The sequence below is a fragment of the Ambystoma mexicanum genome, chromosome 4p (assembly GCF_040938575.1).
Source record: "Ambystoma mexicanum isolate Mex_15411 chromosome 4p, UKY_AmexF1_1, whole genome shotgun sequence".
NCBI classification, from domain to species: Eukaryota; Metazoa; Chordata; class Amphibia; order Caudata; family Ambystomatidae; genus Ambystoma; species Ambystoma mexicanum.
In genome coordinates this window covers 940,057,139-940,084,339 of record NC_090927.1, presented here as the reverse complement: position 1 = coordinate 940,084,339, position 27,201 = coordinate 940,057,139, and positions in this window count along the sequence as shown.

Sequence of the window (27,201 nt, the reverse complement as noted above, 5' to 3'; positions counted from 1 at the left end):
GTGGCAGCAGTGACTCTTCCCCTCTTTTTGGGGAGTTTCATTTCAGCTTTACCTCGTTTGCCGCGTTTGGCTACTGACTGTGGCTACTGGTCAAACACAGTCATGCCACGAGATTTCCACCTGTTATTTTTGTCATCTTGTTGTTTAGCCTCCTTCTTGGCCTCAGATTCCAGGAAGATCCTTATAAGGATGTTCAGTGCCTGGGAAAGCAGCAGCTTTTGGCGGGCTACTGGATGGCTTTGTGTGTTTTCCGGCAGGATTTGCGCTGGGTCAGTCTAACCCTAATCCGCATCTTGGTTTCTGTGTGTCTGAGTGGTATGCATGGGTTTTCCCACCAGTGGTCCTGATTGGACCACTTTGGGGTGTGTGTCTGTGGGCTAGTTCTGCTATTGGCTGGTGGGAGTTTCAGCTCCTACCGGCCTTTTAGGATAAGAAGAGGACCCCTCCATGCATTCTTCAGAGATCTTGGAGAAACCTGAAGGAGCCAAGTAACCTGTCCAGCTGAGAGACCCACGGAGAAACCAGAAACCTGACTGAAGGAGGCCTGGCAACCAACTTCTGCGGCAGCCCTGGTGGAGCCCTGTCTGATTCGAGATCTTTAGTAGCCCTGCAAAGGTGCTACGACCCTTGGAGTGAAGGGACCATCCATTCCCGATGTCTGCTCAGTGCCCAGCACAAAAACTGCCTTCAGAAGTGCCCTGGAACCGCCCTGTGGCTGACCAGATTCATTTTTGGGCTACCGTGCTAACTTCATCACCGTTGACACACCTTCAGGTGCCACTACAACGACACACTCTGTCATTTTGGGCATTTGCTACATAGAAACCCTAACTCTAAGAAAGCTTCACTGGACCCCTGAAATCCTACCTGCATATTTTCCTGCATCCAAAGTTCTGTGGAACTGTATCATGAACAATTGGGCACAGGGTCTCAGGCAACTTAGGGTTGGACAATTTTAGCTAGGGATCATCTCTGTGGACCTTTTAGTTTATAATGCTTTCCTATCCATTCCTTTGCAGGAGTATTTGATTTGTATTGTGCATTATAACCTGGTGAATGTATATATGTATGTAGTTTGATGGTATTGGGTGAAAAGTCTACCTGCTTATATTCATGTTCTTATAGTGTGTTTTGCCCATAATTAAATAACTGTATTTTTATACATCCTGTCTAAATGCAATGTGTGATTCCCATTGTGTGACCTCATTGTGGATCCTTTACAAGCTCACCCCTCTGAAGAACGTAGCCTAGACCGCCTGTCACTGCTACCTAAACTGGTTTGGCTACAGCTTCCCAGAGTTGTCCGTGTCACAATATAGGTTGGCCCTCTACACACCTTCCCACCATGCCAGAGTATAGAAAATCAGTCCTAACAGATGGGACCACAGATTTGTTAAGCACCCTGATAGATAACCATCACAAGAGGAAGAATTGAATGTGCCAATTTAGAACGATGAAAGCTCTAATGAGCACAAGGAGAAAAGGAATCAAACAAGAAAGATAAGCTTTGTGCAGGTCTATTGAAGTCATGCATTTGCTGTCACTTATCAGAGGATTCTGCTACTGTAGTATCTCCATTCTGAAGAGATCACACATATCATTTTGATCAATTACCTGAAACATAACATTATAAGTCATTTGCCAGAGGCATGCTGGCCCAAGAACACAAATGAATCAAATCTTAACCATTGCAGTGGGTGAGCAATGGGTGGTTTGATAGGGAATGTTTAGCAAAAATGTCTTCAATAATCAATGCAGAAAGAGCTTAGAATGTGATTAGTCTCTAAAAAAGAGATGTGTTATCCAAACAGTAGATATAAGGCCTTTGGTACCATAGAAAATTAGTGTTTTTAAAACATGTCCCTCTTTCCAAGTTTGGCGGTAGCCTTGCCGGTAAAACCGACAGGCTGCTGCCAAACGTGCATATATTCCCGGCCCCTGGCAATGGGGAAATACAGAGCCATTACAACCCTGGCGGACCCTGTATTTCCCCATTGCCAGGGGCCGGAAACTTTTACTCCCCATTCCCATTGAGCCCCATAGGTCTCAATGGGAATGGGGAGGCCGGTAGCACTGGCACCAGTCAGAATGGCAGTGACTGCTTGGGGGTGCCGGTATGCCCGCCAGGTCAGACCTGGCAGGCGGGAAGGCCCCCACGAGCAGAACTCGTAGTTTGCCAGTCCGGTAATAATGGTACCGGCAAGATTATCAATACCGTTGTTACTGGACCGGAAAAATTGTAATGAGGCCCATGGAATAGTTGAGTTATGCTATGTCTGCAGCCAGAGCAATTCCATTATTGTCATGGAGTTAGATGTATTGCTCAAATTAATTTTACAGGCAGAGAAATGGGGATACTATATAACAACATGGCTGCATACAAGTTAGTAAACATGGTGAGTGGTCTGGTGGAAAAGTAGCAAATCAGTTGCTATTTCTTCAATCATTTACAAAGTCTTTTGTTTCACAATTATTATTTTTTTTGGTCTTCTTCAATGCTTTGTAAAATCTTTCATTTCAAAATGCACGGTCCTTTGTGTTTCAATCAATTCCTTGTTTCTTGAGTGTAATATTGCCCATCCACTATCTATCTATGGCCAGTTTGTTGTACAGGTCAAGGCTCTCTAACAAGTTTACCACAGCAATCACAGGTTTGATGTTTTCTGCGTTCATCAGGTACGTCCACCAATATTCCTCATCCAGGCTGCAAAAGTGTGTGTAGAGGTGGGCGAGGTGTGTTCCTCTGTTGGCCGAAAGACCCTTGCAGCTAAGGAGTAAAAGTTTTTGTGTTTCAACTGATTGGGGTTCCTCACAATATCGGCATTTGTTGGACTTAGTTTTGTCTCTGATTGCTTGCATTTCTTTAGTCTTGAAAACGTTCAAACAGGCTCTCATGAAGATTGAACACCTCCTCTTGTTAGGGGATTTTCCTAGATAGTTCACGGGCTCATTCAGTTTCTGGGCGGTTGTAGGAAGGTGTGTGGTTAACTTGTTTCTTCCAGTAAACTCTAATGTTTTACACCAATCTATGTCTTTGAGTTTTTTTGTTGTTTTCGTCGGGTTCCTCTCTATCTCTTCCTTTGAGCTTCCAGTTTCCTCAAGGAGTAGAAGGTTTTTGCAGGCCCATGAAGCCAACATGTCGTTGTCTCCTTTGTTCATTTCTTTTTGAATTATCTCAAAGATTTTCAATTTTTTTGAACACATTTCCCTGAACAGCATTAGACCATTCAGGTCTACAGTTGCTTTTTATGATGTTAAACCTAGTTCTCTCCTAATAGATGAAATAGGAGTTTAAGTTGGCAAACAAAGTGTTTTCCTCCAGAACATTCCCTCTAGTTTATTCCAAAGTTCTGAGTGTATAGCCGGCATGGCTTCCACTCCATACACTATTGCTGGAACTACTTTTGGTTTAGAAAAAGTTTTGAGGGAAAAACGGCCAAACTTGTTGTCCATCAGTTGCTGTACTTGTTACTAAGTAATACTTGTGTTTGACTTAATTATCTGTATTCATAATGGTGGCCTTTTGGGCCAGTTTGCCAATGCATATATCCGCACTTGAGACGTGTTCATGAACATTCGGCACATAAAATCATTATGTGTAGGATTAGGGTTCAAGGTAGTGATGGGCTACAAAGATGGTTATCTGGACCTTTCACTTTACTATTGCAGGATTGTGTGGTAATTTCAATATGTCCACTGCATTTCTAATGCTGTGTTTCATTCAGCTGAATGGCTGGGAGACTATTAAGGACACGATGGCAAAATGAATACTTCCTTCTTGGGAGGTGACATAATGGACAACCTGGCAGGTGCACACGCTTACGTTTCTTCACTTCTATGTTTGCCATGTTGAGATTTTGACCTTGTTGTTAGTTGGAAATGCAAGTTGGGACCAGAGTAGGCCTACAGACTGCTGCTTCTTTCTCCAGCCATGGGCCTTGCAAGAGAGCAACGTCTTATACCTTTATGTACAGGTGCAATACAGTGGAATCAGGGATGGGATGCCTGTTTTCGAGTACTATGATGAAGCCTCAGGCCTTTTGGCCTCATGCCTCACAGGCAGGTCTCCAAGGCATCCTTTCAGGGCCCCGGGCTACATTGAGTATAAAAAGCCATTGAATTTTGTTTTCTCCAGGGTCCACGCATCCTGATAGATTTATGGACCCAGAAACAATGCCAACTGACCTTATGGTGATATTTATGCGGGCATATCAACACATGGAACCGTGGGTTTTATGAGCTCCCTAACTGAGGACATGATCCTTCCAATCAGAGCAGACATTGCGTGGGTCATTTGTATTTGGTATTCCGACCATGTTGTACTACATGTATTATTCCGAAGCCAGATGGAAACCGTTTTTTTTTTTCGCCCCATACATTTCGATAGCACTAGCGTTTGGGTGTCATGATCACAGACCCACTTTGGCATGGCAATGTTTGTTGTTTTCAGAGTGTATGACATAATGCACAGTAATATAGTATGTTCATACTTGTAGTACATTTATGAACATTGCAACACATATTTCAATACAAAAAATGAACCGTTGTTAAAGCTGGTTTTTTTGCTTGAAAAAGATGTGTCTGCCACAAATAATATGCCCTACGATGTTGTTCCATCAATTGGAACGTCAATAAGAAACACATATCACCAACACCGAACTTGTTTTTTATTATTATTTTGTTTTACCACAGTGACTGCATTCATGGAAATCCTCTGATCCAAAATGTCTTGAAATCTAAAAGTTTCACTGCGAATCCTCATCAATAATGTTCCAAGGAAACTCGCCATGTTTCAAGAAGTGCTTGCACATTCCACTCTATCTGGCCCTGACATTTCTTTTTCTGGTGGACTGAGCAAGTGTTCACACCTAATTAGGATACAGATGAACATCTCCTCAGATAATGTGCCGACCTGAAAGGCCAAGATGTCTAAAACCCTTGCGAGAGGATCCCGAGAGACCAGCATCAGGGCAAGAGGTGCTTCTCAGGAAGTTTGTATTTTAGTATGAAATTGTTGTATGGCATCAACAACAACATACAGATATGTTCAGCTCATAAAAATCCATTGTGTTATATTTTGTTTTGGTTCTTTCACACCACTTTATTTAATGTAGAGATCTGGGAGATAATGTGCAATTACAAAGGATTCGAACGCACTGACAATTTGTTTATCTATGTAAGTTTTAGAATTCTACAAAATTATCAATATATGGTACTAGCCACCTGATAGACATACTTTTAAATCAACTTGAAACAAGGAAAAAGACTCATAAAAGAGGACAACCCGGCATCTGTCTGCAGATATACTCAATACGAGTTTATAACTCAGACATGGAGAGTTGTTTTCATTGTTCATTTGTGAATAACTTCTCAAAAGAAAATGTTACTAACTATTCTGTGGCCTCCATTGCACAATGGTCACTTGATAGCAGACTATGCTAGTACATACTGTGGTGGCGATCACTGCACTGCCAGGTAGAACTGAGCACACTTATTTCATAGACCCTTGCATACCGGCATTACGGATGATTCCACCAGGTCAAACTTCAGACAAACTTTTAAAGAAGTTCATTGAGTTCAATGTTATTGGCTAAAAAGTGAGGCTACAGTGTGTTTTTTTTTGCCTTTGTAAGAATGTTATTGTATTTTCTCTTGCTCCCTCCACTGCCTTGAAGCACTTTGAAGCAAATATGTATAGGTGCTATACAAATAAACTATCATATCAATGTGTGTTTTCAATTTTAGGTAGCTTTCAGAGAAGGAGGAGGATGTTACTGGTGGCAGGCAAATGACATTTGGGCAAGGGTTGTCACAGTGGAAGTTGAAGAGAGGGATTCTACGAAAAGGTCTCCAAGGACTGAAGATTCAGCAGTTGGATTTAGGGTAGGTTTTGTGTAGACTATGTGACACATTCAGTGATACTAAATGGGTAAACAATATACATGGCATCTGGAAAGTCTAGGGAGAAAGAATACCTTTGAGTGAGAGCAGCTTGCATCACTGTGAGAGACAAACCCACATGACCTTTGGTTTTGTGTGTGACACCTATAGATTTCAGGGGAAAACAACAGCGTTTATTGAAGGCAGGGGGAGATACCAGGCATTCTGCAGATTTAGGGTTCAAAAGAGAAGAGACTTTAATCCACCCAACAAAAAAAAGTAAGATCGTCGTTGCTCTGGAACACTAACCTGGTTTTTAGACAGGGTTTGTCTTCTAGCCAAGCCGGACAGTGTTATTATACACAATTGCTATTGTATTGTGTTCATACATTTTAGTATATGTTTTGTTGACAGGGTCTTCAGGAGCATATATTCTGCATGTAATAATGATGTGTTATTTACATAGCACCTTTATCCAAAGCGCTTTACAGAGCACATATTTACATACAATATCACCCAACCGAAATTGGTACTCATTGTACAACAGTGAAAAGACTTGAATCAGTGCAGTGAGTCTCTTGAGGCTACTTTTTGCCATCTGGACATCTGATTGCTTTGCTCAGCCCTCACCCTGAATTTGATATTGTTTGTTTTTTATCCACGCTGGAAAATATGCTGTAAAGTTCCTCTTACTATAACTCTTCTTACTTACTATTCTAATGTTATGTTAATAGTCATTTTGTTTAAGCGGTCTTCTATCCCTTAGGAACATGCATGTTTTAATAGCTGTGGGCTTCAGTCCCTACAAATCTGTACTGCCCACTTGATCTGCGCACGTTGTTGCAAAGCCGGATCACGCCTGTCTGGGCTGGTTCCTGTTTATTGTAATGTTTCTCTCTTCTTTTTATTTCCTTCTGCGCTTAGTTGACTTAGATTATGGCAAATAAAAGGTAATCATACTCTAGAGATATGCTGATTTCTCTCAATGCCAATCTAGGCGCAATTACACTTAGAGTCCTTAACAAAATGCACAATCAGGAACTTAGCACCACTGTTAAGTCACTTTTTCCTACACGTATAGTTGCCTCTTGTCACCCATCCTCCCAACAGGCAAGCATTGGTTCCTTTACTTGCACTTTGATAAATTCTACATCGCAAATAGCAATGCATCTTTTACTTTCATTTTTTTTTATAAAAGATTATTATCTGAATACTTAGTTTATCACTAAACCTGGTTTAAGTGGGTTGTCAGGCCAGTTTGTACCTACCTTTATAGATGGTTATATATTAAATGAGTAAAAGTCCTCCCTTGTCCTCTCCCAATTCGAATCACTAGTTTAGGAAGAGGGTTCCCAGTTTGACGTTTTAGTCTGAAACCCCATAAAGAAGTTTCCATTAACATCATTCTCTACTATCTGCAGTGAAGGTTCCACATTTAACTGAAGTTGATTAATAGTTTTCTTTTGTTGTACTGAATTTTGAATAATGCTATTGTTAGGTAGTTTTAATACTTGGCCTGATTGTCCAGCCATTCCAGAATCAGTGGGATTATTCAATATTCTTTACAGCTCTGTACCTAAATCTTGTACATCCTCCTTCTGTACCTTGGAAGGTTGCATTAATTGGGAATGTTCATGTGAACTCTGCTAGACCAATCACAAATGCCTCTTGTTCACCACCTATGCCCAATAATGTTGTTGAAAAAGAGACCTACGTAATATTTATTTGCAGGACTTTATTTCTTTCCTGCCCCCTTGTATGTATAATACCACTTTAGACGACTTTCTGGATCAATGGCAACATTTTTTCTTGACTGTAGACCATAAAACCAATGTATTATGAGGCGAGCTAAAGCACAGAACCCATGGTTATCTTCAGATTTAAGAAGACTTTAACAGGGCTACCAGAAAAAAGAAAGAACCTGTTGTCAATTTAGTGACATTAATTCACACTTTAGAGAACAGGAAGCTCTTTTCTTATGTAAAAAAGCCATTTGTACAGCCTCTTTTTTTCTTAATCAAATTTTACCGACAGTAAGAAACCCAAAGATTTAGAAATATTCAAACAGTACCAAAACCGAAATGTACATAACAAAGTTCCAACCCATCTTTTCAACTAGCTAATGATTTCAATGACGTATTCATATCTACAATCAATTTTATTAAATGAAACATGCAGAATTAAAGCAATGCAAAAGCCCCTCTGTACTCACTTAAACCTACTTGGTCGAACACTGAATTTGGTTTTCACAAAGTAAATGAGGACACAGTTTTTATCGTATTACATGACCTGAAATTCACTCGGCACCAATCAGATTGTTTTACCAGTTATTACTGCTAGCCATTTTGCTGTGCCATTGGCCTCTACGATGATTGACTTCATGAATCTTTCCAATGATCAGGGCATGGTTAAACTTGCATTGAAAATTCCTTTCATTATCTTCATTATGAAAAAAGAAATGTAGGTTCTGCTGTGTTGAGTAACTATTGTCCCTTCTAAAGGTTAGACTGGATTGTTAAGATCCTAGAAAATTGGCCACCACAATGTCATAGCCATTTGTAGTGAGTTGACAAATCTTGGACTAGCTGCAGTCAGGGCTTTGTTGTAAACAAAACACTAACAGGCCGATTCATGGAATAATTAGCGCGGCGCAAGTGGCCAAAAACGTGCGAATCGCAGTGGAATAGCGAAATTGCAGTGCAAGTGCGAAAATCGCACGAAAAGAAGCGCACACCGATTCATGGAAGGCCGTGCGCGAGAAACCATCGGATGTGCGATAAAAAAGTGCGCGGCGCACGTTGGCGCACAGGCCATCTAACTGCGTGCGCCAGGTCACAGCGAAAATCACACAGGCCACAGCAAAAATCGCACATAGCGCGGCGCACGCAACAAAAGTAGGCGTAACACGGGGCGTAACACTCGGAATGGGGAACAACTTGCCAAAATGTGGGCGTCACGGGGGAAGTACAGGGTACAAGTGCGCGGAACGCCCACACGCTCGCCTACAACACGTATTCATGGAATAGAATAGGGCAAAAAAGCGCACGCTCAAACCAGCGCACAGGCACAAACACGACCGCCACGAGAAAGCAGGCGGTAGCGTCTCTGCGCCTGTAAGAAATGTGTGCCAAAATGTGCGCCAAAAAATAGCACCTATATACTGCCATGATGAATGTCCCATACTGTGGCCCTCCAGGACAAATGACGTGCAAAGGGGTACCCACAAACACGGACACCCGCTGACAAAAAATACGTGTGCGTGTATACCGGGGTGCGCGGGAAGTCTCACACGCGAATTGGCAGGGCATGTGAATTCCAGGGGTTTGCGGGAAGTTCCACACACGATTTGTCAGGGTACGTGGATTACAGGGGTGCGCGGGAAGTTCCACACGCGATTTGGCCGTGTACGTGGATTTCAGGGGTGCGCGGGAAGTTCCACACGCGATTTGGCCGGGTACGTGGATTTCAGGGGTGCGCAGGAAGTTCCACAGGCGATTTGTCAGGGTACGTGGATTTCAGTGGTGCGCGGGAAGTTCCACACGCGATTTGGCCATGTACGTGGATTTCAGGGGTGCGCGGGAAGTACCACACGCGATTTGGCCGGGTACGTGGATTTCAGGGGTGCGCGGGAAGTTCCACACGCGATTTGTCAGGGTACGTGGATTTCAGGGGTGCGCGGGAAGTTCCACACGTGATTTGGCCGTGTACGTGGATTTCAGGGGTGCGCGGGAAGTTCCACACACGATTTGGCCGGGTACGTGGATTTCAGGGGTGCGCGGGAAGTTCCACACGCGATTTGTCAGGGTACGTGGATTTCAGTGGTGCGCGGGAAATTCTACACGCGATTTGGCTGTGTGCTCCCAGGTATTCCCTGTACACCCTCCACGGCCCCTGCAGGCAGCACACACCACAGGGGACTACCCTGCACACCTGCTCATGTCACCCAGCACCCCCACCCCCCAGCATCCAGGGGCACCCTCCACCAGGCCCCCACTCATGTCTCCCACCACCCCCACCCCCCAGCCACCATGGGCAGCCCCACCAGGCCCCCACTCATGTCTCCCACCCACCCCCACCCCCCAGCCACCATGGGCAGCCCCCACCAGGCCCCCACTCATGTCCCCTATCACCCCCAACCCCCAGCAGTGCAGGGGCACCCTCCACCAGGCCCCCACTCATGTCCCCCTGCACCCCCATCCCCCAGCATCCAGGGGCACCCTCCACCAGGCCCCCACTCATGGCCCCTATCACCCCCACCCCCCCGCCACCAGGGGCAGCCTCCACCAGGCCCCCACCCATGTCTCCCACCACCCCCACCCCCAGCAGTGCAGGGGCACCCTCCACCAGGCCCCCACTCATGTCTCCCACCCCCCCACCCTCCAGCAGTGCAGGGGCAGCCTCCACCAGGCCCCCACTCATGTCTACTACCACCCCCACCGCCCAGCCACCAGGGGCAGCCCCCACTAGGCCCCCACTCATGTCTCCCACCACCCCCACCCCCCCGCCACCATGGGCAGCCCCCACCAGGCCCCCACTCATGTCTCTCACCACCCCCACCCCCCAGCAGTGCAGGGGCACCCTCCACCAGGCCCCACTCATGTCTACCACCACCCCCACCCCCCCGCCACCATGGGCAGCCCCCACCAGGCCCCCACTCATGTCTCCCACCACCCCCACCCCCAGCAGTGCAGGGGCAGCCTCCACCAGGCCCCCACTCATGTCTACCACACCCCCACCCCCCAGCCACCAAGGCAGCCTCCACCAGGCCCCCACTCATGCCTACCACCACCCCCACCCCCCGCCACCATGGGCAGCCCCCACCAGGCCCCCACTCATGTCTCCCACCACCCCCACCCCCCAGCAGTGCAGGGGCACCCTCCACCAGGCCCCCACTCATGTCTCCCACCACCCCTACCCCCCAGCCACCAGGGGCAGCCTCCACCAGGCCCCCACTCATGTCTCCCACCACCCCCACCCCCCAGCCACCAGGGGCAGCCTCCACCAGGCCCCACTCATGTCTACCACCACCCCCACCCCCCAGCAGTGCAGGGGCACCCTCCACCAGGCCCCCACTCATGTCTCCCACCACCCCCACCCCCCAGCAGTGCAGGGGCAGCCTCCACCAGGCCCCCACTCATGTCTACCATTACCCCCACCCCCCAGCCACCAGGGGCAGCCCCCACCAGGCCCCCACTCATGTCTCCCACCCACCCCCACCCTCCAGCCACCAGGGGCAGCCCCCACCAGGCCCCCACTCATGTCCCCTATCACCCCCACCCCCCAGCAGTGCAGGGGCACCCTCCACCAGGCCCCCACTCATGTCCCCCTGCACCCCCACCCCCAGCATCCAGGGGCAGCCTCCACCAGGCCCCCACTCATGGCCCCTATCACCCCCACCCCCCTGCCACCAGGGGCAGCCTCCACCAGGCCCCCACCCATGTCTCCCACCACCCCCACCCCCCAGCAGTGCAGGGGCACCCTCCAGCAGGCCCCCACTCATGTCTCCCACCCCCCCACCCCCCAGCAGTGCAGGGGCAGCCTCCACCAGGCCCCCACTCATGTCTACCACCATCCCCACCCCCCCGCCACCATGGGCAGCCCCCACCAGGACCCCACTCATGTCTCCCACCACCCCCACCCCCCAGCAGTGCAGGGGCACCCTCCACCAGGCCCCCACTCATGTCTACCACCACCCCCACCCCCCCGCCACCATGGGCAGCCCCCACAAGGCCCCCACTCATGTCTCCCACCACCCCCACCCCCCAGCAGTGCAGGGGCAGCCTCCCCCAGGCCCCCACTCATGTCTACCACCACCCCCACCGCCCAGCCACCAGGGGCAGCCTCCACCAGGCCCCCACTCATGTCTACCACCACCCCCACCCCCCCGCCACCATGGGCAGCACCCACCAGGCCCCCACTCATGTCTCCCACCACCCCCACCCCCCAGCAGTGCAGGGGCAGCCTCCACCATACCCCCACTCATGTCTCCACCACCCCCACCCCCCAGCCACCAGGGGCAGCCTCCACCAGGCCCCCACTCATGTCTACCACCACCCCCACCCCCCAGCAGTGCAGGGGCAGCCTCCACCAGGCCCCCACTCATGTCTACCACCACCCCCACCCCCCAGCCACCAGGGGCAGCCCCCACCAGGCCCCCACTCATGTCCCCTATCACCCCCACCCACCAGCAGTGCAGGGGCACCCTCCACCAGGCCCCCACTCATGTCCCCCTGCACCCCCACCCCCCAGAATCCAGGGGCACCCTCCACCAGGCCCCACTCATGGCCCCTATCACCCCCACCCCCGCCACCAGGGGCAGCCTCCACCAGGCCCCCACTCATGTCTACCACCACCCCCACCCCCCAGCAGTGCCGGGGCACCCTCCACCAGGCCCCCACTCATGTCTCCCACCACCCCCACCCCCCAGCAGTGCAGGGGCACCCTCCACCAGGCCCCCACTCATGGCCCCTATCACCCCCACCCCCCTGCCACCAGGGGCAGCCTCCACCAGGCCCCCACCCATGTCCCCTATCACCCCCACCCCTGCGCCACCAGGGGCAGCCTCCACCAGGCCCCCACCCATGTCCCCCTGCACCCAGGTCCTCACAATCACCAACCATGTGCGTAATGGTCAGCCTCCACAGCCAAAAGGCCCTACCAAGTAACCCATTCACCCACATGGAAATGAAAATTACATGTTACACCCCCAACGTACATAAAGCTAATGAACCCATGTCTGTCACACACAATGGTTGCAAATGAATTTGAAAACACCCAACATGACATGCATGAAACCAATGAGATGATACCACACAGTGAAGTATGAAAACAAAAATGTATTGAAAAAATATGAATGCAAATGAAATTAAACAAACTACAATGCCAATGAAAAAAAGAAAAGGTGCATGTCCGTCCCAAAAAATGAAAAACACCAAATCCAAAAAAAATGTACTTCAAAGTCACATGAAAAATGAAATCAATCCGACAGAAAAAGATTAAAATCCAAACACCACTGCTCCATGGAGAAGAAAAAATAAAATTACAAAATAAAACAATCCAATGAAGAACTATGTACAAAATATCCAAGGGTTCATGAGCCCAACTGAACAAAGGAAACCTACAAAAAACCCTAACAAAAATGCAACTATATACAAAAAGTGGAGCTGTGTCCGTCGACTCCAAATCATAAGAATGAACAAATGAAACCTAAAACTAAAGAACTATATACAAAGGCGGCGGGCAAGTCCAGCGGCTCACTCCGTAGTGTTCCGGGCCATGGCATCATCAAACTCCTCGTCTATGTCCCGGAGGCGGTCCTGTTCCATGGCACCGAGGGTCCGCAGGGACGACGCCATCTGCTCCTCCAACCCCCTGCGGATTGCCTCGAGGCACTCGGCCCGTCGCAGGGCCCTCCGCATGGAGTTCTCCGCCCTGACCATCGTGAGCAGCTCCTCTTCCGCCCGCTGCCGCTCCGCACCTATCTGCTGGCCCAACCGCAGCCACACGGAAGACACTTCCTGTCCTGGGTCCTCCTCCCCTCCGGCCGATGCCTGCCCCTCCGATGTTGATGGCCCCGAGCAATGATGCCTCCCACGTTGACTCTGCTGCTGCCTCCGACGCAACTGCCTCTGCCAGCACGACGGCATCCAGGCTGATGGAATCCACCGACGCCGTCGTGCACGTGCCCTGCCTGATGATGCCGGCACATCCTCCATCTGCTGGGGTACAGTTGCTGTGGTGTCCACCCCTGCTTGACCTCCGACTCCCGACTGTGGCAGGGATGGGATCCCCACCGAGCTGGCTGCATAGGTCAGGGCAGGTCCACAGGAGGCCCTGGTGGCATCTGGGCCGGAAGACGGCAAGGAGAACGACTGGCGTATAGCCTCCACAGAGGAGGAGAGGGCCGCCAGATTGGCTGACACATGCAGGAAACCCCCGAACATGGAAGATCCCAATTGGGCCACGTCGGCACGGTGCTCTTCGTGATGATATGCGTACTCCTCCCGGGAAGCACGCACGTCATCACGAATTGCACCCGCGCGCATCACAACCCCAATCAGGACCTTCTCCATACGGACACGGGTCCCCTCGTCCGCAGGTGGAGGGGAGTCAGGTGACATGGACATCCCCTCTACCTGCGGACGGGCCTGGGACGGGGCAACCCTGCTGGTGCATGGTGGTGCACTCACAGGGTCAGGGACAGCGACATGCACAGGCCCCTCCACGGTGACCTGTGCTGCCTCCTGCCCCTGGCCCTGGACTGCACCACTTGCACCAGCAGGGATGCCCCGACCAGGCCCCATGTGTGCCCCTGTGGCGGCCTCCTCCTCCTCTGTGGAAACCACCAACCTGGATGGCTCCTCACCGTCTTCCACCGTAGCAGGCCCCTGTGGGGGCTCACCCACCCCTTCCGCTGCAGCCGTGGGGGCATCCCCGCCGCCTTGCTCCACAGCGCCGTCTCCACCCTCTTCTTCACTAGCCGCTGCGTAGAGGGAGACAAAGAACACAAGCATCAGGGTACTGTACAATGGTCCCCTAGACAGGAAGCAATAGCAGATGAGTACCACTGTCAAAGTACACTTCCATCATGTCCCTCCACAACACATGGGTCAGTCCAGGCAAAACACACACAGTAACAGGCATGGTGCATGCCATGGACATTTTCATACATGTCCAATGGACTCTTGAAACATACAATGATATGGAACTCACATGCATCATGGGTCATGCCTATCACATGCACACACTTCACCTCAGTCACATCCATCTGGCCCCATACACCCCAAACACAGCGGATACAAGGGTAACTAGGCTGCATCAGTGAATCTGTGCATTGACACACACATTTGTCATGCATCCATGGCATGCACAAGTCACAGACACGCAGGTCAGGCACACAGACATGGCTACCATATATGTACCTGCCATCAGCACCCATCCCTCACCCCCACCCATGTCCAGGAACAGAGACTGCCATGCTCTCATGTCTAAAATCTGCATAGGGCTCCCCATGTGGCATTTAAACACATGCAACAACCATGTGGTTCACACATCACTGGTCGCACATGCATTACCATGATGTCCCTGCACACATACATGCATACATGGCCTATGTCACACATACAGGCAAGTATCAGAGAACCAGCACACCGCAACATGCCCTGTCTCACACAGCAATGCTTGGACACTTACCGCTCAACTCCAGACGGGTCTCCCTCTCAAGGATCTGGGCGTGGAGCGCTGGGCGTACGCGTTCCAGGACCCTCATCTGGATGGAACTCATGCGGCCCCGGCCCCCCTCCACGAGGCGCCGGGCCTTCACGAGGGTCCTGGACCTCAAGTCCTCCCAGCGCTTCTTGATCTTCTGGATGTCGCGGGTTGCCACCCCCTCCGCGTTGATGGCAACCACACAGTCGGCCCAGATCCTCTCCCGTCCTTCGTTGCTGGTGCGGGACGATCCAAAGAGGGCATCATACTGCCCCAGGACATGCTCCACCAGGACACCAACTTCGGTGGCAGTGAAGCTGGTGCCCCTCTGCCCCTCTGGCCTGGGGTTGCCACTGGTGCCAGATGTGGAAGTGCCCGACATGGCAACCCCAGAGGCAGGTGTGGGTGGGCAACTGGGTCCTGGGGCTGGGCTGTGGAGCGATGTAATCCCAGTCGGGAGTCTTCAGTTCCAGCAGGGGTGGACACAGCAACTGGACCCCTGCAGATGGCTGATGTGCAGGCACCAAATGGCAGGGCACGGTGGCAGCAGGCAGGCAGGCAGGCAGGCAGCAGCAGATGGCACGTGGGAGGCTGCTCGGGGCACTGGGGGGCAGTAATTCGGCCTTCTGGGCAGGAGCATGGTCTTCTGTGTGTTTTCGCGTGGCCAGCTTGATACGGAGTGATTTGGCACGTGAAAATCCTGCACGTCAGCGTGAAATTCGAGGAAAGGCCCTTAGCGCGTAAGTGCGTCAGCACGCATACGCGATTCTATTGGACCAAAGGCCCTCAGCACGTGACCCGCACGGGTGTTTCCCACACAGCACGTGATGACAGAGCACACGTGGAAAGACTGCACGTCAGAGTGTCATCGCGTGTAATTGGACAGCACGTCAGAGTGTCATCGCGTGTAATTGGACAAAAGTGCGCGTACACGCGATTGGCCTATGTACGTGTATATCAGGGGTGCGCGGGAACTTACACACGCAAGTACGTCAGCGCACCTGTATCCCGGGGTGCGCGGGAATTTCCACACGCTATTGGACTGTGTACTGGATTTCAGGGGTGCGCGGGTCGCACGCTCGCCTACAACACGCGCAACGCATACATTTGCACGCTAACAAAATAACAAGCTCAGACCCAGGATGAACATACCGTTCCTAGCAGCAGTGGGCGTGGGCTACCAAAGGAGGAGGAGGATAGTCAGGGCCAGAATATTCACACCCAGAACCAGCCTTTTCGGGATGCCTGATGACCAGGTGTATGGGAGGTACAGGTTTCCACCACACATAATACTGGACCTGGTGAGTGAGTGGGAGGATGACCTTACATCACCCACCCTGTGCTCCCAAGCACTCAGCCCCCTGGAGAAGGTCCTCAATGTACTGCACTTCTTAGCCACTGGATCATTTCAGCGGACAAGTGCCATAGTGGGTGGGGTATCACAGGAGACCCAGTCACGCTGCCTACACCAGGTCTTGAACATCATCACTGCACGCCCATCAGTCCGCAGGCACATATACCTGCCCAGAACACCTGCAGAAAGGCATGCTGCCGCCCTGGATTTTTACAGTGTGGCACGATTCCCCAAAGTGCTAGGTGCCATCGACTGCACCCATGTGGCTCTACGTCCCCCCAGGGCATCAGAGCACATCTATAGGAACCGCAAGCACTGGCATTCCATCAACGTGCAGGTAGTATGTAATGCCAAGGGAATCATCACCTCAGTATATGCCAACTATCCCGGGTCCACCCACGACAGCTTCATTTACCGAATGTCCACCCTAAGCCGGGACCTAGAAGCTGGGCGGCATGGCGATACATGGCTGCTTGGTGAGTATGTATGCCACTGCACATGCATGCATGTCAGATACTGAGCAAGGTCACAACCCCACCAATGATACCAATCACCACCTCCACAGGGGACAGTGCCTACCCTCTCAGCCCCCACATGATGACGCCAATTCGGAACCCCACCACGCCACCCCAGGTAAGATATAACACAGCCCACATTACAACCCGGGGCATAGTGGAGCGCACATTCGGAGTGCTAAAGTCACGCTTTCGCTCCCTTGACCGTTCTGGCGGGCAGCTGTTGTACGCTCCCCCAGTAGTGTGCAGGATCATAGTGGCAGCATGTGTCCTGCACAACGTTGCAACACGCCGGGGCCTGGCCGTGGACATGGTGGTGGCCCCACATCCCGAACCACATGCACAGCCGCTGCGCATGGGAGGGGAAAGGGCACGGGGGGAGGCAGCCCGTACACAGCTAGTGGCTAATTACTTCACATAGAAATCACACCCCTGTGGAGTGCACACTGCCCTGGCACATTCCATCTGACAATCAATGATGACTCAACCTGACACTGATCCTGAATGTCTGGAGAATCAACCGTGAAAACCATATCAGCCTGAGATTGTTCACCTGGAAGTGTTACAATGTGTGCATCCCTACCCACACAGACACCACCAATGCAGTTTTGTGAAGAAACACATTCAAGCAGCTAAAATGAATACCCACTTGCAAAATGCAACAAGAGGACAGTGCCATGTCAGCCAACCCATCCCCAGCACCGCCACACGACACACCGTGCCATGTCATGCTATTTGCAGGTATACAAAGTAATACCCACAACATGACACTAGTGTCACAATGTACAGTGTCCCTAATTGAAACTTGCAACACCTGAAATGCTCACAGTAATGCAGGACCAACAACAAACTTGAGCAGGTACTACCATTAACATGACATCACAAATGTAAGAAATTAGTAGTCTCACCACCTGGAAATGCCTACACTCCCACTACTACCAACTGTGCAGTGTTGGCGCCATGTAGAGTTGTAGGTGCACTGCTGCCAACATGGACCCCATCTCCAAACTAGAGGGCCTTGTGTAGACATGAGGAAGGGACCTGCAAATTGGGAGGTAGACACAGATGATGAGTTACACATCAATGCAACATGCAGTGTACAACACAACAGCAATATGCACTAGGAATGTATACACAGTATTGACTAGACTACCCACACATGTAGTGGGAGTCCAATGTCACCATGTACGTCAATGTCACTTGGGCACACCCTTTGCAAGCCCATGGAAACGGGAAGCAGGAGGGGTGTGTGTGACTCAAACCCAAGCATCTGAACCAAATACATGACAAGCCTGCATGTGCCCAGCCACAATGCAGCGTATGCCCAAAGGAACCACGGAAGGCAACAAATTGTCCCAAAAAAATTGGGAAAAAAATAATTAAAAATAAAAATAAAAATAAAAATAAAAATAAAAAAAAATAAAAAATGGCCATTGATGGGCCCGGGGGTTTGGGGAGGCCACCCAGGAGGTCCGAGGACAGGGTGCACACCAAAACCCACCTGTGTGGATCCTGGGAAAAAAAACACCTCCATGGGCTCATGGCCCACACGGCTACCCTATTGTGGGAGTATCACTGCTGTCGCTATTATCACCCTGTGCAGCTGCATCCGGAGGTGGTTGCACTATGGGAGGCAGCCCATGCAAGGCCCTAGTCTGCTCCTCCATGGCTGCAAGCATGTGGGTGTGGTAGGTCTCGTTCTGGAGGATGAGTGTGCGTAGGTCCCCATGCAACAACTCACGGGATGCCCGGACCTCCGCCCTCGTTGCCTGCATCTCAGCTGAGAGCATACGGGTGAGACGCTCCAGCTGCTGTTCTGTCCTTTGGTGTGTTGAAGCCTCAAGCTCAACAAGAGTCGTCCTGAGGTGAAGGAGCTCCTGCCTCAGGGCTTCCCTGTGGCCCTGGGACTCTATGGAGATGGCCTCCTGCAGAGTCGCCAGTGCCGCCCGCCTGTCCCTGTTGGACGCCAACATGTCCTCCCTGTGTGACTGGCAGATGGAGTCGGTTGCCTGCTGTAGTCGCTCCATCAGCCTTTCAGGGGGGACAATGGAAGTGGCCACCCTATCCATGGCCTGAGCCATCATCTCGGATGATGCTGCCTGTTGGGTTGCCATACCGTAAATGGATTTCTCCCATGCGGTATTGCCCGGTGGCGTACGGCCACCACGTCGGCGGGCACCACACCTGTCTGGGGCAAGGCGAACTGCACCTTGCTGTGCCGGCACTGCCTGAGGCTGCAGGACTGCATTCCCCCTCTGATCTGCTGGCCCAGGAACAGGATCAGATGTCGCAGAGTGTGACCCTGCATCCGTAACCACCAAAGGCGTAGCTGCCAACACTAACATCCCCATTGAGGGTTCTGACCCTGGTGCAGGTGGGTGGGACAGAACAGAATCCCTCCCTGGAACACTCACCTGCGACGGCACGTAGGTCTCATCATCCGAATCAACACCTGAGTACAGCTCGGGGGAGGTGCAGCCAGAGACACCCCTTGAGAGCACGACCTGCAGCACTTGTGGGTTCTCACCCACCACCACACCACGTCCCTCACTGGTGGTTGGTCGGCCCTCGGACCCCTCCTGGGTCTGCACCATCTCCACAATTCCAGCAGTATCAGGTGCGTCTTCCCCTGCAAAGACATAAAAACAAAGAAATGGAAACAGGCATTAGCACCATGGCACACAATGAGGGCTGAGAAGCAAGAGAACCAGTACTTGATTGACACATGTCCCACATGACTAAAACCCTCCCATGCATGCACCCTCACTGCATATGAAGGGCAGGCAAATGGCACACACTGATGACACCAAGATGGAAGATGAACACATTTTCTGCATGCTGCCTGGCAGTGGCATCACACATTGGCCTGTAATTGCCAGGTGAAACACACATGCCATCACACAGATGGCATGTACCATTGCTATTGAGTGAAGATGGAGAGGAGGGCAACACCTATTCATTCAGTCCAGTTCCCGCATGTAATAGCTTTTCTAATTCAAACAGGTCAGATTTTTCACCTGGAGCTGCCAGTCCAAAATGGTCCAATTGCACAGGGACATGTGTGAACAAATGATATCCAGGTAACAAAGTCACTCCACTTTACCATAGCCATGTCAGACATGTGACTAGAGGACTGCGAAATGCCTAGTAAAAGTGATGGAATGCAAACAATCTGACTGAATGAACAGTGAAAAATAAGCAACAATGTTGTGGCAAGGTGACACTTCAAGGGCAACTGGCGTGCAGTTGGGCTAGATGTCTACTGTTGGCAGAAGGGATACTGCTATGGCCAAATGCAGCGGCGCAGGATGTATTGCATGAAGCACATGGCTGACCCATACGACTCAGGCGCACACACTCTCACCTGGCACCCAAACAGAAGCCCTCACACACATACCATGCACATGGATGACACACACATGCATGTGCACTCACCGGACAATGCCTCGTAATCAGGCAGATCTCCCACGCCTTGGATCTGTTCCTCCGTGACGTAGGGCCCAGCGACTGACTCATGTGGAGTGAGTTCCATGTCTACTACTGGAGACCCACCTCCAGTCACTAGAGTTGCGGCATGACTTGAGGCCAGCTTACTCTTTGCCGTGCGCTATAGGTCATTCCAGCGCTTATAGCAATCATTGGCTGTGCACCTCACGATTCCAAGGGCACTTACGATGTCCGCAACGATCTGCCAGTGTGCCTGGCGTTGTGCAGGTGTCGTCTTGGATCCTGCAACAATGACCATCTCGTTATCATGTGCGGACACATACTCGACAAGTGCATTCAGTTCGTCATCCGTGAAGCTGGGCTTCCTCGACGGGCCGGACTGTGTAGCCGTGTCTGGGGCATCAGCCTGTGCCGGACGAGCACTCTTCCTCTTCCGCTTGGAAGGTGGTGGTGATCCTGAGTGTCCTGCACCGCTCTGGACACTAGGGGCAGGAGCCCTGGTGGACTCTGTATCAGGAGTGTGGGATTGCACACTCAGCATGGGAGTTGGTGCAGGCATTGGCTCAAGTGTAATGGTGTCAGGGGGAATGTCAGCAGGATGGACTAGGACCGACACTGTCCTGGCTGGGTGTGTGAGAGCTGGGGTGGATGGAGCCGCAGCTGCCCCTGCAGCCTCTCCGCCCTGCCTACTTGGGGCAGCAGATGACCTTGCTGCCCCAGATCCACGTGGCATGATGACATCAACGTGCACCAGCGCACGTGTCATAGGCCTGCTGACCTGGAAGTCAGCCATGGAGTCAGCCAGGTCTGGTGCCACAATGGGCTGGTCCAACAAGGGCTGAGCATGGATGGTGTCAGCCACATCAGCCTCAACGGGAGGGAGGGGGGGGGATTATAAGTGCCCTTGACTGGTCCTCCACACATGGGGGGACAGGCTCACCCTGCAAGTAACGACCACGTCCCCTACCGGATCCACCACGGCCACCACTTGTGGCTCTTCCACCTTTGCCACCCTTACGGAATCCTCGCCTCCCAGCCATGGCACTGATGTTAATGTGCGTATGGGAGTGTCTGTAAACTATTCCTGGGCAATTGGGGGTCAAAGGGGTTGGGTACCAGATGGTAATTGTACCATAGTGCTCTAGCAAGGCTGAATGTAACCCCTGGGGAAAGATGACGGGTCACGCTACGCACAGGAGCCCCAAAAAAGGGAGATGACGTGCACGCAACCCCTCCTAGACCACGTGTGCAGAAAGAAAAACCTGCACTACGCTGTGGCCCCCAGTAACACAAGAATGAACGTATGCGTGTCACACGCAGCCTAGAATGACCTCTGAAGGGGTAGGCTACACACGGGGCAAGCACAGATGTTAGATACGTGCGTGACTCACCGTCTGCCAGGTAAAAGAGCGTGAAAAAGGAGCGCGTTTGGTTGGCAACACCCCCGCCAAAAGAAGATTTGTACGCTGTCTGAGGAGATAGGACAACAGTAGAAGGGAACACTGTTTGAGGGAACAGGCCCAGGTAAACCAGTAAAAGAGAAAAAAGAGGAAAAGCTGTCAGAGGTAACAGGGAATACGAACTTGAAACGCTGTGAAGTAAATCGCGTGTGAAACGACAAGAAGTACAGAATTCACCCACTCGCTCTCCACGAAAAGCACGTACAAGGAAATGTTGTTCTACACGTACCTTTTATACAGGCCCACACATCCAGCGTCACTTACGCGGCGTGTACGCGCTAGGGCCATTTCCAACAATTACACGCTTTGTCACGTCTGCGTGTAGGGCCATTTCCACCAATTACACGCTTTGTCACTTCTGCGTGTAGGGCCATTTCCACCAATTACACGCTTTGTCACTGCCGCGTGTACGCGCTAGGCCCATTCCCACCAATTACACGCTTTGACACTCGGACATGTCTTTCATTTTTTTCACACGCAACATTTTCAAACGTGTGCCCGATTCAACGTGCACGTGACTTCATAGACACGCATACGCTGGCGATGCGTTTACGCGCTAAGGGCCTTTCCTCGAATTACACGCAGACGTGTTGGATTTTTCACGTGCCAAATCACTCCGTATCAAGCTGGCCACGCGTAAGCACACGGAAGACCACGCTCCTGCCCAGAAGGCCGAACTACTGCCCCCAGAGCCCCGAGCACGCTCCCACCTGCCATCTGCTGCTGCCTGACTGCCTGCTGCCCACGTGCACTGCCATTTGCTGCCTGCACATCAGCCAGGGGTGCTGTTGCTGTGACCACCCCTGCTGGAACCGAAGACTCCCGACTGGGATTCCATCGCTCCACAGCCCAGCCCCAGGACCCAGTTGCCCACCCACTCCTGCCTCTGGGGTTGTCATGTCGGGGCAAACACCATCTGGGACCACTGACAACCCCCGGCCAGAGAGGCAGAGGGGCACCAGCTTCAGTGCCACCGAAGTTGGTGTCCTGGTGGAGCAAGTCCTGGGGCAGTATGATGCCCTCTTCGGAAGTTCCCGCAAGGACAAGGAAGGACGGACTCGGATCTGGACTGACATCGTGACTGCCATCAACGCGGAGGGGGTGGCAGTCCGCGACTTACAACATGTCAGGAAGCGCTGGGAGGACTTGAGGTCCAGGACCCTGAACAAGGCCCGGCGCCTCTTGAAGGCAGCGGATGCCAAGGGGCGCCGGGGCCACTTGTCGGAAGATCAGATGAGGGTCCTGGAACGCATATCCCCAGCATTCCACGTCCAGGTCCTTGAGAGGCAGACCCGTCTGGAGTCGAGCGGTAAGTTTACATGCATCCTGATTGTGAGCTGTGCGTGTGGTGATGTTTCAGTAGTGTACAGGTTGCACATCTGTTTGTATGGGGTGGAGTATGGGTGGGGGTGTACAGGGCCGTGGGGCTAACACATGCGAGGGCTGTAATGTGTGAGACATGGATGGTGCTTGTGTGTGTAGGCTTGCATGCCAAATGCAGTTGTGTGGGCACACATGTTTGGATGAATGTGTATGTAAGTAGACATGTCCGTGATGTCACGCATGTATGTTGTTTTCAGCTGCATGTATCAGCACTGTGTACATGTGCATTTGTGTGTATTTGACAAGGGTGCAACAGTGATGCAACATGGATGCATGTGACAGCGGGATGTGGAAGCCTGATTGGCAGATGTGACATGGATGCCCATCTGAACACTGCAACACATGGCAGCGGTGTACACATGCATGCAAGTGTGGTGGTGTGTGTACATGTGTGGTGAACTTCCTGTGTTGCATGTGATGTCTGGCTCACCTTTGGCTGCTCATGCTGTTGTATGTGTAGGGATGGTGGTGGCAGTTGCGATATGGCTGTGGTATGGCTCATGTGTGCGAGTTGTAATGACATGTGTGTTGGGGATTGTGATGACATGTCTGAGGTTTGCCAATGCCACTCATGTGCAACTGTCATGTGTGTATGTGTCCATTGTACAGTGCCCTGATGCCTGTGTTTTGTTTCTCCCTGTCTGCAGCGTCAACTGATGAAGAGGGCGGAGAAGGTGCTGTGGAGCACAGCGGCGGGGAACCCACCGCCAGCCGGAGACGCAAGGCCCGGCTCCCCTCCCGTGTTGTCATCTCGTCAGGGAGTGAGGAGTCCGGTGCCGCGTCCCAGGCCGCAGCTGCCGGGGGGAGGTCCAAGAGGCGGAGGTTGGAGTTGGACTCCTCGGCAGCAGAAGGGGCAGCTGGGACCCCACAGGGCCCAAAAGGGGAAGATGGCACGGAGTCATCCAGGTTGGTGGGGGGTTTGGTGGAGGAGGAGGCCGTGCAAGCACCAGAGACGGGGTCTGGAGGTGGGGATCCCACTGGTGCTAGTGGTGCAGTGCAGGACCAGGGACAGGAGGCAGCACAGGCCGTCGCGGAGGTGCCTGTGTGCAATCCTGTCCCCGATCCTGTCCCTGCTTCATCTTGCACCAGCAGGGATGCCTACGTCCAGACCCGTTTTCAGGCAGGGGATGAGCTGACGTCAACTGGCCTTCCTCTGCCTGCGGACGTGGCTATCCAGGTCCGGGTTGAGCCTGTCCTGGCTGGTGTGGCGTTGCGTCAAGGGGCCATGCGAGGTGACCTGCAGTCTTTTCATGGAGAGACTGCACGTCATCTCGAATGGCTCGTTGACCACGTCAGCCTGCTGGGACAGGTCACCCAGGCCGGATTCCTCCGTCTGATGGGGCTTGCTCCGACCCCCTCCTCAACTGGACCCCCTACGCGCCAGTCGTCCTCTGTGCCATCTTCCCACCCATCAGTCACCTGGGTGCCCTGTGGAGCTGCCTCTGACGGTGCGGCCAGGCTGGTGGAGGAGGCATCCCTGCCACAGTCGGGAGTCGGACGTCCAGCAGGGGTGGCCACATCAACAACTGCATCCCAGCCGGCGGAGGATGTGCAGGCAGCAGGAGGCAGTGCACGGGCAGAGGCACAGCAGCAGCAGCAACGTGGTGGGAGCCATGAAGGCTCGGGGCCTTCAACATCGGAGGGGCAGGCATCGGCCGGAGGGCAGGTTGACCCAGGACGGGGTGTGTCTTCTGTGTGGCAGCGGTTGGGCCAGCAGATAGGTGCGGAGCGGCGGCGGGCGGAAGAGGCGCGGCTCACAATGGTCAGGGCGGAGAACTCCATGCGGAGGGCCCTGAGGCGGGCCGAGTGCCTCGAGGCAATCCGCAGGGGGTTGGAGGAGGACACGGCGTCGTCCCTGCGGACCCTCGGGGCCATGGAACAGGACCGCCTCCGGGACATCGAACAGGAGTTCGATGATGCCCTGGCCCGGAACACCACGGAGTGAGCCGCTGGACTTGCCCGCCGCCTTTGTATATAGTTCTTTAGTTTTAGGTTTCCTTTGTTTGTTCTTATGATTTGGAGTCGACGGACACTGCTCCACTTTTTGTATATAGTTGCATTTTAGTTAGGGTTTTTTGTAGGTTTCCTTTGTTCAGTTGGGCTCATGGACCCTTGGATGTTTTGTACATAGTTCTTCATTGGATTGATTTTATTTTTCATTTGACTTTGGACAACATTTTTTTGGATTAGGATTTTGTGTTTTTATTTTTTTAAACGGACATGCAGCTTATCTTTTTTTCATTGCCATTGTAGTTTGTTTCATTTATTTTGCTTTCTTTTTTTTTTAATACAATTTTGTTTTCATACTTAACTGTGTGGTATCATCTCATTGGTTTCATGCATGTCATGTTGGGTGTTTTCCCATTCAATTGCAACCATTGTGTGTGACGGACATGGGTTCATTAGCTTTATGAACATTGGGAATGTAACATGTAATTTCCATTTCCATGTGGGTGAATGGGTTACTTGGTAGGGCTTTTTGGCTGTGGAGGCTGACCATAACGCACATGATTGGGGATTGTGAGGACCTGGTGGAGGGTGCCCCTGGATGCTGGGGGGTGGGGGTGGTGGGAGACATGAGTGGGGGCCTGGTGGAGGGTGCCCCTGCACTGCTGGGGGGTGGGGGTGATAGGGGACATGAGTGGGGGCCTGGTGGGGGCTGCCCCTGGTGGCTGGGTGGTGGGGGTGGTGGGAGACATGAGTGGGGGCCTGGTGGGGGCTGCCCATGGTGGCTGGGGGGTAGGGGTGGTGGGAGACATGGGTGGGGGCCTGCTGGCAGGTGCCCCACAGTGCTGGGGGGTGGGGGTGGTGGGGAACATGAGTTGGACATGGGTGGGGGCCTGCTGGCAGGTGCCCCACAGTGCTGGGGGGTGGGGGTGCTGGGAGACATGGGTGGGGGCCTGGTGGAGGCTGCCCCTGGTGACTGGGGGGGTGGGGGTGGTGGGAGACATGGGTGGGGGCCTGGTGGTTGGTGCCCCTGGTGACTGGGGGGGGTGGGGGTGGTGGGAGACATGGGTGGGGGCCTGTTGGTTGGTGCCCCTGGTGACTGGGGGGGTGGGGGTGGTGAGAGACATGGGTGGGGGCCTGGTGGAGGCTGCCCCTGGTGACTGGGGGGGTGGGGGTGGTGGGAGACATGGGTGGGGGCCTGGTGGAGGCTGCCCCTGCACTGCTGGGGGGTGGGGGTGGTGGTAGACATGAGTGGAGGCCTGGTGGAGGCTGCCCCTGGTGACTGGGGGGGTGGGGGTGGTGGGAGACATGGGTGGGGGCCTGGTGGAGGCTGCCCCTGCACTGCTGGGGGGTGGGGGTGCAGGGGGACATGAGTGGAGGCCTGGTGGAGGCTGCCCCTGGTGACTGGGGGGGTGGGAGTGGGGGGAGACATGGGTGGGGGCCTGGTGGAGGCTGCCCCTGCACTGCTGGGGAGTGGGGGTGCAGGGGGACATGAGTGGAGGCCTGGTGGAGGCTGCCCCTGGTGGCTGGGGGTTGGTGGTGGTGGTAGACATGAGTGGAGGCCTGGTGGAGGCTGCCCCTGGTGGCTGGGGGGTGGGGGTGGTGGGAGACATGGGTGGGGGCCTGGTGGAGGGTGCCCCTGGTGGCTGGGGGGTGGGGGTGGTGGGAGACATGAGTGGGGGCCTGGTGGAGGGTGCCCCTGGTGGCTGGGGGGTGGGGCTGGTGGTCGACATGAGTGGGGGCCTGGTGGAGGGTGCCCCTGCACTGCTGGGGGTGGGGGTGGTGGGAGACATGAGTGGGGGCCTGGTGGGGGCTGCCCATGGGGGGTGGGGGTGGGTGGGAGACATGAGTGGGGGCCTGGTGGGGGATGCCCATGGTGGCGGGGGGGTGGGGGTGGTGGGAGACATGGGTGGGGGCCTGGTGGAGGGTGCCCCTGGTGGCTGGGGGGTGGGGGTGGTGGGAGACATGAGTGGGGGCCTGGCGGAGGGTGCCCCTGGTGGCTGGGGGG